The 5,654-nt window shown below is 33.2% G+C and overlaps 1 pseudogene; it reads left to right on the top strand.

Moving 5' to 3' along the window:
• The first annotated feature begins 5,135 nt into the window (after positions 1 to 5,135).
• On the top strand, positions 5,136 to 5,256 carry LOC123939396 (annotated as a pseudogene).
• Positions 5,257 to 5,654: the final 398 nt, after the last annotated feature.

Genomic DNA, 5,654 nt, shown 5'->3' with positions numbered 1-5,654 from the left:
TGATACTTTTAACTCCACCAAAAAATTGTTAGAACTAATACATGAATGCAGTAAAGTTGGAGGATACAAAAATTAATGTACAGAAATCTGTGACATCTCTATACACCAATAATGAAGCAGTAGAAAGAGAAATCAAAGAATATATTCAATTTATAATTGCACCAAAACCCATAAGATACCTAGGAATAAACCTAACCAAAGAGGTAAAAGATCTGTCTGTACTCAGAAAACTATAGAACACTTAAGAAAGAAATTGAAGAAGACACAAAGAAATGGAAAAACTTTCCATGATCATGAACTGGAAGAACAAATAAAATTAAAATATCTCTACTACCCAAAGCAATTTACACATTCAATGCAATCCCTATCAAAATACCACCAGCATTTTTCACACAGCTAGAATAAACAATCCTAAAATTTGTATGGAAATACAAAAGACCCCAAATAGCCAAAGCAATCTTGAAAAATAAAAGCAAAGCTGCAGGCATGACAATTCCAGACTTCAAGTTACATTACAAAGCTGTAGTCATCAAGACAGTAAGGTACTAGAACAAAAACAGATACATTAATCCATGGAACAGAATAGAAAACCCAGAAATTAACCCACAACTATATGGTCAACTATTTTCAACAAAGCAGGAAAGAATATTGAATGGAAAAAGGACAGTCTCTTCAATAAATGCTGTTGAGAAAAGTGAACAGCAACATGTAGAAGAATGAAACTGGACCACTTTCTTATACCATACACAAAGCTAAATTTAAAATGGATGAAAAACCTAAATGTAGGACAGGAAACCATCAAAATTCTAGAGAACACAGGCAGGAACTCCTCTGACATCAACCATAGCAACTTCTTAGTAGACATGTCTCTGGAGGCAAGGGAAACAAAAGCAAAAATGAACCATTGGGACTTCATCAAGATAAAAAAACTACACAGTGATGGAAACAACAAAACTAAGAGGCAACCTTATGAATGCTAGAAGATATTTACAAATGACATATCTGATAAAGTTTTAGTATCCAAAATCTGTAAATAAGTTCTCAATCTCAACCCCCCAAAACAAATAATCCAGTTTAAAAAAATGGGCAGAAGACATGAACAGACATTTTTCCGAAAAAGACATACAGACGGCTAACAGACACGAGACAACATTCAACATCACTCATCATCAGGAAGTACAAATCTAAACAATGATGAGAAACCACCTCACACCGGTCATAATGGCCAAAATTAACAACAGAGGAAACAACAGATGTTGGGGAGGATATGGAGAAAGGGGGACCCTCTTACACTGTTGGGTGGGAATGCAAACTGCAGCCACTCTGCAGAACAGTAAGGTGGTTCCCTGAGAAGTTAAAAATAGAAGTACCCTGCAAACCAGCAATTGCACTAGTAAGTATTTACCCAAAGGATTCAAAAATACAGATTGGATGGGGCATATGCATCCCAATGTTTATAGCAGCATAAACAACAATAGATAAATTATGGAAAGAGACAAAATGTCCACCAAATAATGAATGGATTAAGAAGATGTGGTATACACACACACAATGGAATATTACTCAATCATAAAAAAAGAATGAAATTTTCCCATTTGCAATGATTTGGATGGACCTAGATTGTGTTATGGTAAGTGAAATAAGTCAGTCAGAGAAAGACAAATAATATATGATTTCAGTCATGTGCGGAATTTAAGAAACAAAACAGGCAAATATGGGGAAATAAAATTAGAGAGAGAGAGAGAGAGGCAGGCAAACCATAAAAGTGACTCTTAACTATAGAGAACAAATTGAGGGTGACTGGAAGGGAGGTAGGAGGGGAGAGCCAAAGGGTGATGCATATTAAGGAGGGCTTAATTATGATGATGAACACTGGGTGTTATATGTGAGTGATGAATCACTAAATTCTACTCCTGAAATCATACTACACTATATGTTAACTAACTGGAATTTAAATAAAAACTCAAAACATTTAAAAAATAAAAGTAAATAATTATACTAAATAGGTAATTAATCAATATTATACTTCGAAATACATTTATTTAATGGAAATAAGTAGAAAAATTACATGAGACTTAAAAAATGTTATCACCTTTCTTTGACACATTCATCTCTGATATTTGTATTGATTGGTTTATTTATTCTATGCAATTTAGAGAAAAAATACATATAAACTACTTCTCCATAGTTTTATGTTTACGGGCGATGGGAGTGGTGGCATAATTTAGATTTTATGAAATTAAATCTATATTCAATTCTATTTACATCAGAAAGTCTGGAAGAAGAAGGAGATAATACAATATTAAAATCTATCATTCTTTATAAACCACCTAAAATGTGGGGGTCTAAAGAATGATCCATTTTCCAGTCTATTGCATTAATCAATCTGTGCACATGCAAATATATACCGGGAGCAAAGTAGTATTAAGAGCTAAATTGCTTTACAGAGTAGACTGGTTATTACTGAATTTCTGAAGGAAGAATGAGTCTGTGTAATCTCTGAAACATAGAATGGCAGGGTCAAGGCAAATGAATCTTAACTACAAAAATGCCTATGGACTTTCAATAAAAGTTATCTCTAATATTCAATTTTTGACTTGGTCTTACCCTGAAATATTAACCCTTCAATTCCTGAAAACTTCTAGTACAATATGCTATAATATATCAACATGCTAACCAGAAAAATTAAAGCATCAATTTGTGGTTCAAGTTGTATTCTTCCTTTGTACATCACAAGCAGACCTATTTAACCATCCCGAACTCACCTTGCTTAAAAACCTCATTATCCAATTATTAAAAATTAAAACTTTCTTGCAACTGATTTGTAAAATAGATATACAAAATCGGATATAAACTATTAGATAATGAATATGACATGTGCTGAGAAATTATTTAGGGTTATTGTCATCTATAAAGAAGCAAAGAACAAACCTAATAAAGCTGTCACTTTTTAAAAAATGAGATTGTCAGATGAGAATGCAAGTGGTGAAAATGAAACAATTTGTTCCACAAGGTCCAACATTAAACTAAAATTAACATCATCTCTACATATCCTTTTAAGGGAATGTATTGTGATTTGTAAGGAGGCTTCTATTTGGTGCCTGAGATTAAAATTTAATCAACATTTCTCTCATTTCACATAATGTAGGAAACTGAAATTTTTAGAAAAGACTTAGTTATTTTCACTTTGTGGAAGTTCAGCAAAAGCTTACTGATTAATCCATCTACACAGCAGTGAACAGGTGGCCTCTGATAAATGATTATTGATGTATCAAATAAATGGAATAAATGGCTCATTTTATCAGCCTTTGTATACCCTGGCTATCTGTGCATGTTGGAGAATGATAATCACACAGTGCTTGGAACAAACAAATTGGTCCATCTTTGCTAGTTTTGTAATTAGGAAAAAAAGAAGAAAAAAACTGAATAAGACAGATCAAGGGTTCTCAGCTAAAAGGAATTTCATTTTCAAACCCACTAAGAAAAAAAGCCCAGGAAACAGAACCTGTAAATCTTAATAATACGACCAAAAGAAAATAAGTATATATCTTAAAATTAAATCATGCTAACATGCTTTAAATTGTTTTCTGCATTTTTATTAAGTTCATATGCTGAATATATTAGTGGCTCAATAATGCTTAATTTCTTCAAAAGCAGACAACCTAAATTAAAAGGATTTATATTAGTGGTGTCTCGGTGGCTCAGTCAGTTGACGGTCCAACTCTTGGTTTTGGCTCAGGTCCGGAGATCAGGATTTCAAGAGTAGTGAGATAAAGCCCAACATTGGGCTCTGCACTCAAGTTGGAGTCTGCTTGAGATTCTATCACCCTCTCCCTCCACCCCTCTGCCTGCTTGCACATACACTTTCTCTCTCTCTAAAATAAGTAAATAAATCTTAAAAAAAGATTTTACATTAAATGTGCTATGTTTCAAAAATAAGGATTACTGTCTCTTTCACCAGCTGACAAACTCTAAATCTGAAAATCTAAATCTGAAAATCCTGGGATCATGTCCTGTGTCAGATTCTGCACTCAATGGGGACTCTCTTTCTTTCTCTGGCCCTCCCCCTGCTTGTGGGCTCTCTCTCTCTCAAGTAAACAAAATATTTAAAATAAATTAGTTAATTAAAAAAAAATAGTTCCATTTGTAATCCTAAATTCTAGCAGCCTTCTACCCTTTGTCCTCAACGATCATTGTAAAGGGATAGTAAGAATTATTGTTATATTTCTTTCAGAAATGACTGGTTACTTTTTTATCTTTAAGTCAGTAATCTCACTATAAGAAAATCATAATTACTGAGGAGCTAGCTTCAAGCTTTCTACAAAATCCTCTTATCATTGTACTTTTTTTTTAGCTCAAATAAATATTTATAAAATGTAGTTTGCAAATTCATCTCAAGTACATGGAACTATTTGCTTAATCACTCTCTAAAGGAATATGTCAAATAACTGAAGAGTATTTCTCAAGAGGCAAAGATGTTTCTAAAGCATTCATGGTTATGTAACTCATGGAATAGGTTTAGAACTTTTTGATAGTCACAGTTACATTAGCAAGGTTTTCAACATACCATTTATGTTATTATGGATTTCCAAAATTCAAAGCCCTTGAGATATTTTTGTATGAGCTGTCTCATACTATATTGTTTTCCTAGTTTTATAATCCATAATTCATAAGAAATCATTTAACTATTTGAACCTAGACTCAATTAATGCATTTCAAGTCAGAGTCATAGTTTCAATTCTTGTCGTTCCGAGATAGATACAATTTTTTGATGGAATAAGAGGAGGGAAAATAAAAGATTCCAAGATAATAATTTTTAAAAACCACATGCTTAAGCATGTGGGTGTGTGCATGTGTCTTCATTTGTGTATGTGTGTATATATTTATATGTTCATTTTCATTCAAATCATATTCAGTACCAAGAGTCACCAAGAAAAATTTGTGTAAATTGAGTGGTAGTAAGGTGAACAGGAATGTTAATGGCATTTGGGTCATTAAGCTCATAAAAGTGACAGTGAATAATAGAATTCTGAGAGGAAATTTAAACTGGTTGGTATAGTCACATACACAAATTCCCAAGTTATTAAGACTGAGCAGTTCTATTAACAAAAAGTAACTATGAGAAATGTAAGATTATCGCTTCTCAGCCTTTTGGCTAAGATCAAGTGTAGAAATGTAAGATTATTATTGGAATGAAAAAAATGTATTTTATATCTATCTATCTATATCTCTCACAACTCCAGGGATGAAAATAATTAGGTACTCTAGCAAAATCCTTTTAATTTGGCGACTACAAGTTTTGTAGCTTGAAACTAATCTCTGAGAGTGCCTAGGTGGCTCAGTTGGTTAAGCATCTTCCTTGGGCTCAGGTCATGATCTCAGGACCCTGGGATCAAGCCCCATGTCAGGCTTTCTGCTCAGCGGGGAGTCGGCTTCTCCCTCTCACTCTCCCTCTGTGCTTTCTCTCTCTCTCTCTCTCAAATAAATGAATAAAATCTTAAAAAAAAAAACCAAAAACTGATCTCTGAGATTAAAGTAATGAGGTTTCTCAAAGAACATGATTCCTGCCATTAAGACATAATGCTCTATACAGGGATTGATGAAGTTTGCATTCATGTAAGTCCTAAAATAATACCCCTTGTCATATATTGTTT

Source organism: Meles meles, chromosome 3, assembly GCF_922984935.1.
Source record: "Meles meles chromosome 3, mMelMel3.1 paternal haplotype, whole genome shotgun sequence".
Lineage (NCBI taxonomy): Eukaryota > Metazoa > Chordata > Mammalia > Carnivora > Mustelidae > Meles > Meles meles.
This window is presented reverse-complemented; position numbering and strand designations above follow the sequence as displayed.